This window comes from Schistocerca serialis, chromosome 3 (genome assembly GCF_023864345.2).
Source record: "Schistocerca serialis cubense isolate TAMUIC-IGC-003099 chromosome 3, iqSchSeri2.2, whole genome shotgun sequence".
In the NCBI taxonomy this organism is placed as follows: domain Eukaryota; kingdom Metazoa; phylum Arthropoda; class Insecta; order Orthoptera; family Acrididae; genus Schistocerca; species Schistocerca serialis.
The window spans coordinates 628,286,378-628,299,453 of record NC_064640.1 but is presented as its reverse complement, the minus strand read 5'-3'; positions in this window follow the sequence as shown (position 1 = coordinate 628,299,453).

Sequence of the window (13,076 nt, the reverse complement as noted above, 5' to 3'; positions counted from 1 at the left end):
TTCCGCTTGGTGGCTAAACCCACCCTATATGATATCCCAGCTAACAATGACACACGACATTCAGATACAGCTTTTTATGTAGCCAGGAATCCTTCTAATATACAGAAGTATTATTAAAGAAAAAGCCGTACGGAACAACAAATGGATGCCGAGCCATGCAATGTGTCCACAAAAAGTAAGTCCTACTTCGTGTGAAAACTTGTGGACAGCTCAGCTTTGTTCACAGAATGTCTCTAAGAACATCTACCGTACTTCTAAACCTGCAAAGAACGCAGATTGAAATGTTAAATGGATGGCTAAATGCTGGAATACCATGTTTTCATAAGAACCTGATTTAATAGGTCCTTCAAAGATGCCGTCACATATGCAGATGTTGCTGTGTAGACTGCAGTTTAGCAAACTTGTGCCGGCCAGGGTGGCCGAGCGGTTCTAGGCGCTACAGTCTGGATCCGCACTACCGCTACGGTCGCAGGTTCGAATCCTGCCGCGGGCATGGATGTGTGTGATGTCCTTAGGTTAGTTAGGTTTAAGTAGTTCTAAGTTCTAGGGGACTGATGACCTCAGCAGTTAAGCCCCATAGTGCTCAGAGCCATTTTTTAGAAAACTTGTATTGCTGAGTGGCACGTTTATATCACCGCCACCCACACTGAAGTCCAGGCCAATCACTATCTTTCTAACACTGTAAAGCAGCAAGGAATTCTCCTCGTCTCTTATCATTTATGTTTCATAAATAATTCGGATGAGTGCAAGTCCAGTAAGACATTGTCTGACAATGTTAAAGTTTAAATGGCTTAATCAGATTACAGTGGTTATATGTGCGGGTTTCATTTCCTCTTTATAACATCTCTAACTTAACCTGGTGCTAGCTGCTTCAGTTGCTTTTCGCGGTGGGTTTCAGAATTAAGAAGATTAGAGCAAATGGGAAAGAAGAGTTTAAAGCGTTACACCGGCCGAAGTGGCCGTGCGGTTAAAGGCGCTGCAGTCTGGAACCACAAGACCGCTACGGTCGCAGGTTCGAATCCCGCCTCGGGCATGGATGTTTGTGATGACCTTCGGTTAGTTAGGTTTAACTAGTTCTAAGTTCTAGGGGACTAATGACCTCAGCAGTTGAGTCCCATAGTGCTCAGAGCCATTTTTTAAAGCGTTACACTTTTGGGGCGAAGGAGAGCGGCCTACACAGAACTGCTAGGGGGGCAATCGACAGGTAGAAGCAGCGCTCTTGTTGTCTTGGGGAAAGCTGCCTCTGCTAGTTTCTTACTTCCGCCCTGCCTGTTATCCAGTTCGCTGCATGTATCCACTTTGGACAGCCAAACTGAAAGCATTAGTTTGGGATGACAGAAATCTGCCAGCTTAACGTGGACGACCGGGCCGTGCTAATAAAAATAGTAAAGGGTGGTTGGGGTACAAGATCCCGTCTACATCGATGTTATTGGGGATGGAACACGGGCTCGGAATGTTTCAAGGATGGGGAACGAGTCATTTCGGAACGAATTAGGGAAATCACAGAAAACTAAATCAGAATGATCGGACGCGGATTTGAACCGTCGTCCTCCAAAATGTAAGTCCGCTATGCTAACCACGGCGCCACTTCGCGTGGACCATGCTACTATAAATGCTTTAACTTATAAACATCTCACGGCTGTATAAAAATGATGGCAAAACAACTATGACATGTTACAGTATCAGAAGATACCGCAGAGTTGACGTATATCCTAGAGCAAGGATCTGGCGGCTTGTGATAAGAGGCTGGCTGCTGCTTGATGGAGCACCTGTTAGTGAAACTGATGTCATATCCGGAGGACGTAACACGTTAGCATGAAGTTTCTTAGAAAAGAGGGAAGTAAATCGAGATTTCAGGTTTTTACTGATTCGCATCTACTGGCGAGATATTTTGTTACAAGGGAACAACTACGCCTTTGGCGGACTGATGTAACTGTAAGAGGACTGATTGCCAAGATTTTTGACAGGAATAACGGGCAATCAGTTCTATACTGACTAGAAACATGGACTTCGCCTATGAACTTAGCACTGAAAGCATCGGTACACCAAAGACTTCACTCTCAACTGGAGGGGCAGACTCCATTAGCAGAGAGGAGTTCAGTGTTGGAGTCCTCGACAGTGCGGTTCTAACAACATACTTGATGGCAACCAGGCATGGCGCCGTAGATCTACTCATATTGCACTACTGATAATGGTGAGCATAGGTTGCAGCTTCGACATGTTACGACCATCGAGAACTAGAAGTTCAGATTTTTGTTCAGATCCACTTCTCCACTTTTGTCAGAGCGTTCTCAGTTGCATCAAATTACTTGTTTCTCCAATCAAACAATCACTGTAATTGATGCATAAGCCGGTTCAGGAAAATGTCAATAAGTCAGGTATATGATTATGAACTAATTCCAACCACCACCGTGTATCTTTGGCAACCGGCAGTTCATGAATCGACATCTCATAGGTAATATTCTGCGTCTTTGATTCTCGTGATTTCACGACTTATTTTGATACTTATTTATTGTAATGACTATTTGTAATAAAGTAAATAATTCACTTAAATCTGCGTAGTAGATATTATCTCCTCGATCATATTTAACGTTTTATCAATGATAAAATGCATAGTACCCACTTTAAGATTCGCTGCTACGGCATCGATATTTCATAACGTTAATCATTCCATTCCGTACAGTTATTCCCGAATTTGTCTTTTGAGTTTCTGTGCATCACGATCAGTTCTGATTCAGTTAACTTTACTCGCATACACGCGGGGTTGTGCAATATGACTCGCAACAATATACAAACAAGAAATCAGGGAGGGACTCGTAGTGCTCTTATGAATTTGTGATATATGCTGTAAATTTGCTGTCCACCTAAAGTATCAGGTAAAATTACTATCTAAAACCGGGTCGCCTTCAGTGGCCTAAAGTTCTGAATACCAAGCATCTTTTGTGTAAAATTGGAAATCTAGATAGAAATAAAAATTTGCTTCGAGTTTATAATAAACCCTCTGAATGCGAAAAATATTAGGATAATGGCCATTCTAGTGACTATTTTGTTACCTTTTACCTCTTTGTTCTTCGTCAATAATTAGTATATCGCACAAGTATCAAGTTGGAAAGCACATCTAGGTCCTCATAATATTTCATGTATGTCCGACTCATGGAACACACCATTTCGAAGGTAGTACTGGCATTCTGTTCCTCACGTGCCACCATGGGAGTATTGTATCGGATGTATATGATTTGTGTTAACAGCACTGGAATATAGACGCTTGGGTAATGCTTCTGAGAATCTGATTACACGATAGCATACACTGCCAGGAGGTTACACTCACGCAGAAAACAACATGAGGCGATGCATGTCGCTTAGTTCGTAATGTTAGGATCAAATGCCCCATAGACGCGATGTCACAAAAGACGGAACATACGCCAGGAAATCGACAGTATCACTTTCAAAGAAACCTTTCCAGCATTCGTAAGGAACACCTCGCTATACTTAATCTTCAATGCGTAGAGGAGCTCTCAGCCCCCACTGAAAGTCTCTTATTGAAGGAACAATTCACGAATGTGGCTCAGGTAATCTCAAAAATCTCTGTAAGAAAATTCATATGATATTGTTGACTTCATGTTAATGTTTGAAAATGTTAGAAATTAGCTTGAATCTAAAGCTCTTTCGTGGAATTTTTTCCTCTGACGCAGCACAAAATGAGGAATAAAATGATACTGCTTCATGTGAAAGTGTCCCCACACGTGCTTCTGCCGTTAAAAAAAATTCACAAATATGCCAGCCGATCATTGTATTGTATCAGAGATGTAAGCATTAGCAGTTAAAGTGATACCATATAACTTTTCATAATTTATGTTGTATATCGTTGATATATATAAGTTTTTTAGATACTTTTTCCTTCGTTGTGCTAAAGTTTTTGACGTGGGAAACGTATTATATCCGCTCTACGAGCTGTTATTCGAGACGACGTAGAGACGCTGTACGCAGAAACAATCCGAACCCGGACGCAGTTCCAGGCCAGCGCCGCTGACATCCGACCGCAAAGGGACCATTGATAACAATTACTGTGACTTATACTAGCAACTAAATCAGCTTGTATGTCCCTGGGAGGCCATAGTGCACTGTACTTCCCCTGTCCGTAAGTCAATACTTCCCACGTTTATCTTGAGGAGAACAGCAGGTAGGGCTACCACGTGGAACACAGGCTGTCTTTTCGAGCAAGAATTGACTCCTTTATATCATACTGATGATACGAATTAAATTGAAATATGACTACGGTGATATTTATGAGAGGTTAAATCCAAGTTACTTGACAAGTAATAATAATCAAGTGAAATTACGTTGAGGTTACAGTTTAATTTCTTACCTCGAAGGAACCGCGTGAGAATTATCCAAGTTAAAATGAATCTTTTGCTGAGTCATTCACCACATTTTATTTCTATGGCCTTTCCATGAAAACCCGCTGATCGGTATGAATTGTAATTACACGAATTATGTTTACATTATATGTTTAATGTAAATTCATAAAATGATGACGTACAGAAACATATTACCGAAAATAACAGATCGCAACTTGAAGACGATGCGAGACCAGATTTACTGACCATCAGATGCTATAGATTTCAATGAATTTTTTATAAAGTAGATGGTAAGCTCCATGCAAGAAATATCTGATCATGGTTTTGCTGATACATACGGGCAGCCGCAACAGCAAAATTTTTGAAGTGCGTTGAAGATATCCGGGTGCATCGGACAGTTTCGAGGAAAAACCACTGCGGTGTCCTTTCAAAGCTCCATACATGAGCTCGTCTTATATAGTTTAAGGGAAGTAGGGACAACCTAATAGCATTTGGTTGTATGATTGGAAACTGCTCTGCTTAATAACGAGTCTAGTGTGTGAAACATTGCACCCTCTCGTACAGCTGCTGAAATGCATGGGGCAAAAAATATTTTGTTCTCTAGATAGTGAGTGTACATAGCGCAATGTGCTGATGTTTCGGAAATACGTAAAGACCTAAAACTCAGCAACTTCCATTAGCGAGGTGGAAAAAATTACGTAAAGCACGCAAATATGTTTAGCTGCGCAGTTCATTAATTTCTCTTTCCTTTCGAACATCTTGTAACACTATTATCGATATTACCTGTAACAGTCTGATCTATCTAATTTTACTTTATGTGACTTCTGCTTAACAATGGTCTTTCTATGTAAATGTGTTATTCATTGATTATTATCATTTATGTGATTGTAATTAATCTATGGATGTAATTTCAAAAGTAATATACTGTAAGAAAATGCAAATGCTAAAACTTTACTTTTAACAAGGTTCATGCATGGGGAAAGTAGGATTTTAATCATGTAAAACTTCGAGGGAAGTCCCTCTGAAACGAAACTGGCTAAGCAGCAATAGAAAAGGTGGATCTGGCGGTCGAAGTGCAAGGCTCCTATGTAGCAAGATTTATTCGGTGGCTAACGGGCAAAGTGTTCGCAACTTGTGGACTGGACAAGACAAGAATAACAGCAAGATTATATAACATAGTCTCGGATATGGAAGAAATTAGGCATTATTCTTGGCGTACGTCGGTTACCTCTGTCCAACGAAAATCCGATGCTATTATGAGAATTTTTAGAGCTTTTTACAAAGCAAGAAGTGTGGATACTTTTGCCACTTTTTTATGATTATCCATAGGAGATCGACACTACTACCATCTTCATCCCAAATTACGGGCTGCTTACTGTATAACAGCATGGACTAGTTATGCAATTCCTTTTTCAATAACACGTTGGTGTTCTGTAAACGTTATGCTGAGTACCCGCATTTTACCTGTAGTCATTTACTTAGACAGGTTCCTATCCCAAGAGCTGAGCTTAAAAGTAATTTCAGTAAACTTTCGCTGCAGTTTTGAAGTACTACACGTATTTTTCATAAAAGGATAGTTAAATTTTCACGAAAGTACAACTGCCAAGAGAAGATTTAAAGTATCCACCTTAACGAATGTTCTAATTGAAAGCTCAGTACAGTATTACAGTTACTTGCAAAAATTGTGATTATTTATTATAGTTACTGACATGAGTAGTAGACTCTGAAGGGCCAGCATAAGAATTAATTATTTGGAATAACAGTGTTTATAATTTCATGTGTATACAGTTAAAAAAAATTCATATTGTGTTGTGGGTAAAATATTCACCCTTGATCTAAATCAACTGTTAAATCAGTTTCTGGGATCCCTTGCTAATTGTTGAGACAGATTTAAGTTTCATATTACAACTACAGTGTTAACGAAGTGCACTTGCCAGCTATCTAACATTTGTGTGCTATAATAAGGAGCTGGCTATGACTGTTCAGACTACAAGAGATCGAGGTAGCACATGTTCGATTTGAGCTGAATAGTAGTATAAGGATGTAAATGGTAACAGAGGATACAAACAATAATAGGAAAAGAGAATATTATTAGTTGACAACCATTTCAGAGGAAATATTTTCCAATAATGAAACTGATAAAAGAAACTCTTCTCCAAGTTAATATTGTTGCACTATTAGTAATTATCTACCATAATAATCGGTAGCTTTCTACCTTAATATACAGAGAGTAGGGGTTATTGAGAGCAATTTGTTGCAGAAACAATTAATATTTCTCCTGTGTTGTTAATTCCAAACTAGTGTTTGCGTTAGGGCTTGCTATCTTATTTGCGAAAAATAATTTCTGTATCAATTAAAGTCTATTCCAATCGTGCTAGTACTTGGTACAACTTTGCCTAATTAGGCTGGCAACCGTTTCCTTTTACGTAATTACAGTTTACGTGATTACTGATAAAACATTGGCTCTATTCCCGTTTCTTCTGTTTCTGCTTCCTTTCAATGGAAATCCTTAGAGAAACGAATATAGTCCGATACCTTAAGCACTATACGCACGATCACTGCCAAATTAAAGTCCTTTAACAAAAGTAACATTATAGTTGTGTTGCTAATTTAGTAGTAACCGGTAGTGTTACAATCCGTTCCTCGAAACTTGATGTTCCAAATGAAGAACGTCATCATTGTGACGGACTTACAATACCATCACAGGGAATAATATACAACTTCGCCGATTACAACACAGCAGTTCACCGAACGGATACTACTTTTAGTACAGACTAGTGCGTTAAGTGCTTTACGATATCTCTGAAGTGAAAGAACAGTGAATTTGTGTCTGCTAACTGCGACAGACAATGGATAGTAGACTACGCCAAACATCAAAAATTCCTTGTGATTTACAAATTAATACTGATAGAAGTTCTTTACAGTATTTGCGCTTTCTCCTTGTGGAATTACATCTCAAAGAAAATTATCTGGCTTGTAACCACCACTTAACCCACCCTTAAAAAATCACGTGATGGCTGGTAGTGGCCGAGCAGATCACTCAGTAATCCATATTACTGCTTGAGCACAACATTGGTTTGTCAGTACTCGATACAGATGGGGACGATTACGTCGTATTTCATCAGCTGCAATGCTTACTGGGCTGGCGCTGCAGCAGGGGGAAATCTTCAGCTTGAACAGTGTTGTGGGCAACACACTACGTGCCTCCTCAGATGCTGTATAGCCAGAGGGATCCCCTGTGTGTTTTAAGAACCTGTGCGGGCAAGGTAGATCTGTTCAGAGAGATGGAAGGATTGAGAGAGTCGCAGAGTGTAGGGGGGGAGGGGGGAAGGGGAGGGAGGGAGAGAGAGAGAGAGAGAGAGAGAGAGAGAGAGAGAGAGAGAGAGAGAGAGAGGTAGCAACTTGTCTCTGAGATTATAGCATAGAAGATGAATTACTACAAATATATTGCTTGATAAATAAAGACCGACGCATCCAGAAAATATGAACGGATATCAAAGTAATTTCGTACATGTACACACCTTGGGCGAATACGTAAACTGTGAAAGTTCCAAGTCTGTGTGACAGTAACAACGACCACCGGTGTACATTAATATTCTTCATGATTTGTGTTGTTACCAGAACTGGTAGGATGTATAAGGGGAGTGAACAGCTTGAGATGTTGAATTATCACTGTGAATGACACGGTGATACAGCATTTTCGTACGAAATTGCGTTATCAGGGTTTGACAGAGATTGAAAGGGGCCTCGTTTTTGTCTGCATTTGGCTAGACGGTCAAATCGTCCGATATCTAGATTCGTGGAACATTTTGATGTGACAGTAGCCGGATATTGGACTGCGTGGGAACATGATGGAGGGTAGGCGTACTCATCGTCTGGGTAACTGTCGACCCCATACGTCCACTAAAGAGAAGCTCACCTTATGGTGCACTAACCACACAGTAACCCCTTCACATCTGTACCTGCCATCCGAAAACCACTAATCGACTCCCTGCAACGTTCAGTGTCATTCGCTCCATTGGTCGGAGACTAGCAGCAGCCACATTAGGGAATTAGCAGCCAATTTGTAGGCTGCCGTTAATGCCCCAAAACAAATGGCAGCGCTTGTAGTAAAACAATGACCGAATCGATAAACAGGGACTGCTGATGAATACCGTCTCATTACGTTCAGCGACGAAGCACGGGTTTTCACTACCCTGGATGATTATCGTCGGCGTGGATGGTGGCGATCCGGAGAAAGGTCCCATTCTTCCAACAGTGTTACTTCTCACCTCTTGGTATGGCGAGCCATCGGGTTTGACTTCAGTCCTTGCCTGTGGTGAGTGAAGGATCTGTGATGGCACAACAATATGTCACAGTAATACTGCGTCCTTATGTGTTAGCTATCAAGCGACAGTTCGGTGGTGCCATTTTTCAACAGGAGAATACTCGTTTATCCGTGGAACGTGCCTCAATGAACTGTCTGCGTCGTGGTGAGGTGTTACAGCGGGCAGCAGGATCCCGATGTCTGTTACAGACAGCAAACGTATATCACCAGCTCGGACATCGACTCCGTTACAGTGCCATCATCAGGTATATCAAGGACCAATTACAATATTTGTGGGTCATTTTGTCCCAAGAGAAGCCCATCCCCTACCAAATCAGTGCACGTCAGATGGGGTACAACGTCAGTCTGAGAAGTGGACACATACTGAAAACATTTTTGTAAATTTGATTTTCCGACCACTGAATTAATACAATTTGGTGTCGTCCGCAGAACGATGTCGCATTCAAAGGTTGGTACCTCATGACGGCCGGAAAGTTATTTAGGCCCCAGTGCAGTGTCACTCTGTCTCGACCTTACCATAATTCAAAATGTTTCCAGTGTGGTCTGTAAGGTCGCAATGTTTAGATCGCTGCAATTCACAGCGCTAGTGTAACGCGAGGCTACTTTATAGCTCTCAGCAAGTTGTCAAGTCCAGGTTAATATGGTCGGCACCTATTCAGCCACGTTTTTACCATTTGGAGATTACTTTTCGTGTGGTCCACAGACAGAAGAACAAACACGATGTTAAGGCACGGGTGGCTCAAAAGACAATAAAGTTGCAGTCTGACACAGTTAGTTGCATCTGGTTCCCTGATAAATAAAGATACCCGTGAAACGATTTGTACCCCACAGCTGCCGAAGCCTACTTTTGTCTTGTCTGCATATTACAGACACGAAATACCAGTACTTGGCGTGCACAGTTTGCCAGCAACTACCAGTGACGTTACAAAATGTGTTTCATTTCATATAAAATGCTCCAGAAAGAGTTTAAATATTTTTATACTTGTTTGCATTGTTCAACCTGTGCATAAAAGATACTGTGTTACAAATCAGTGGTTCGGCACTCAAGCTATTGTTTCTGACTTGTGTTATACGTGCAATGAACTATTTGAAGCAGGTTTAACAAGGGCTAAATCTTTTGAAGCGCGCATTACTGTTAAAGACACTGTGCAATCATTGATTTCTTCATTTTTTTCCGAGGTCTGTCCTCCATGCAATACGTGAGCGAGTTTCTCAGGGACGATGGAAAGACAATGGGATGATGTAACTCGTATCTGAAATTTAGTGAGCATCAAGCTCAGTCATTCTTAAAAATCCATCAGGAGGTTTACATCTATGTACTGGTTTCTAAACCATAGTAAATACACAAAATGTCACTGATTCACTTCATCTTCCACAAACGGAGGAATTTATAGATATATTGAGACAGGGCAGATTCTTTTCCAAAATCGATTTACGTGAGGCATATTTAGAGTTACAACGGGACGAGATGTCCAAGCAATATATTGTGATGAACACTCACCTGGGACTGCTCCAATTTCAAAGAATACCGTTCGGAAGTACTTCAGCTCCTGCTATATTGTAGTAGTTCCTGAAACAGTTAACGACCAAAGTCCCTATATGTGCGAACTGTCTGGAAATATTGTGGTCACGAGTCGTATGCTTGCTGAACACTTGGTGAATTTAGAATATTTGTTTTGTTTCAAGTTCTTTCTGCGGCTGGCTTAAAGCGTAAAAAGTAAAACTGCTTCTTCTTCGATGAAGAACTTGAATATCTAGGACATGTTATAAATGCACAGGGTATTCTTCTCGTTAATTCGCACTTCTCTCCGGTTAAAGTCCGCAGCTCGTGGTCGTGCGGTAGCGTTCTCGCTTCCCACGCCCGGGTTCCCGGGTTCGATTCCCGGCGGGGTCAGGGATTTTCTCTGCCTCGTGATGACTGGGTGTTGTGTGATGTCCTCAGGTTAGTTAGGTTTAAGTAGTTCTAAGTTCTAGGGGACTGATGACCATAGATGTTAAGTCCCATAGTGCTCAGAACCATTTGAACCATTTGAATCTCCGGTTAAAGCTCTGCCGGCGCCATGTAACATTAAGGAGCTCCAAGCCGTCATGGGGAAGCTTCCATATTACATTAAGTTTATCAAACGCTGTGCGGATTGCTGCTCCGCTGAACCGCCTGTGCCAGAAAGATTTGGTGTTGTTCCAAGAATGTCAGAATGCATTTCGGCAGTTAAGGACGCGTTGTTGAGTAGTCCTTTTCTCATTCATTTTATTCATCTAAATACGTTCTGTTAGCTGTGGATGTATATTTTTACGGGATTAGGGCTGTGCTCTCCAGTAGGGTTCGTTTATCTGATAGTTTTAGACATTCTCAACGAAGCTCAGCTCAATTATAATCAACTTGAAAAAGAGGCTCTCGCGGATATATATGATATTACGAAGTTCCACCATATTTGTATGGTCAAAAGTTCTATCTGATTGCACTTCATTGGCTTTTAAAGGATTTGTTCAATCATTCCAAGCCTGACTCACCACGAACAATGAGAAAATCGCAACATTGTGCTCTGTTATTATTTAATTATCAGTATTAGTTGTTGTGCATGCCCACTGCACTACATTCAAACACTGAATTGTTGTCTCGGTTAACGGTGGGTACCAACACAGCGATTGATTCGCCTGAGGAATCATGTTACCAAATTGATACTCAGAATTTTGAAATTCTTCAAAATTTTTCTGTCGGCATTCGGCGTAACGCTGGAGCAACTCCTTCCGACCAAGCTCTTCAGTCATTTTTGCAATGCATGTTCCTTGTGTGGCCACATAGGTTGAAAGAAATTCATCTCCAGTGGAGCGTCGCCACTCATTACATCGCAAACCACCATCCACGTATTTAGGTGTTCTGCTGTTGCATACAGAGAACTATGATGGTAAGGTTATGATTGCTCATTCCCCCCGCCGGGAAGATCTATCTTTTTGCATAAAAGTCAATGGGGCGTAGTTTTCTCAAAGCAACTCGCCCGACGTCATTGTATGGACGCCCAGATGTCTCTTATTATAATCTGAAGCGCAAAGAAACTGGTATAGGCATGGGTATTCAAATACAGAGATATGTAAACAGGCAGAATACGGCGCTGCTGTCGGCGACGGCTATATAAGACAACAAGGGCCTGGCGTAGTAGTTAGATCGGTTACTGCCGCTAGAATGGCAGGTTACCAAGATTTAAGCGACTTTGAACGTGATGTTATAGTCGCCGCACGAGCGCTTAGACACAACATCTCCGAGGTAGCGATGAATTGGGGGATTTTCCCCAAGGACTATTTCACGAATGTATCGTGAATATCGGGAATCCCATAAAACTTCAAATCTCCGACATTGCTGCCGCCGGATAAAGAACCTGCAAGGACAGGACCAACGACGACTGAAGAGAATCTTTCAGCGTGTAACCCTTCCTCAAATTTCTGCAGATTTCGATGCTGGGCCACTATAAGAGTCAGCGTGCGCACCATTCAAGGAACCATAATCGACATGGGCTTTCGTAGCCGAAGGCCCCCTCGTGTACCCTTGATGACTGCGCGACATAAAGCTTTACGCCTCGCCTGCATCCATCAGCATCGACATTGGACTGTTACTGAGTGGAACCATGTTCTCTGGTCGGACCAGACTCGTGTTATATTGTACCGTGTGGATGGACGTCTATGGGTATCGAGACAACTTCATGAATACACAGACTCTGCATGTCGGCAGGGGACTGTTTAAGTTGGTGGACGCTCTGTAATAGTGTGGAGCGTGTGCAGTTGAAGTGATGTGGGACGCCTGATACGTCTAGATACGACTCTGAGAGGTGACATGTACGTAATCGTGCTGTCTGATCACCTGCATCCATTCATGTCCATTGTTCATTCCGATGGACTTGGGCAATTCCAGCAGGAGAATGCGACACACTACATGTGCAGAATTGCTACAGAGTCATTCCAGGAACACTCGCCTGAGTTTAATCACTTCCACTGGCCACCAAACTCCCCAGACATGAAGATTATTGAGCGTATCTCGGATGCCTTGCAACGTGCTGTTTAGAAGAGATCTCCACCCCATGGTACTCCTATGGATTTAGGGTCAGCCCTGCAAGATTCATGGTGTCATTTCCCTCCAGCACTACTTCTGACATTAGTGGAGTCCATTATTAAAATAAAGTACGTCACAGTATCCTCAGCTCTTGCTTTATCAGTAGCCATGCCACTGAAGCTGATGTAACCTAACATAGTAGATGATTACTAAACAATCTAATTGATGTTCAGGAGGGACTGTATTTAGAGACAGTTCATAAGTTGTGGCCTGCAGCAGATAAACCATTTAAGTATCAGTCTGAATAACTCGCGGCGCTATCCATTAAGTGTCCGACGAGTGGAACTGG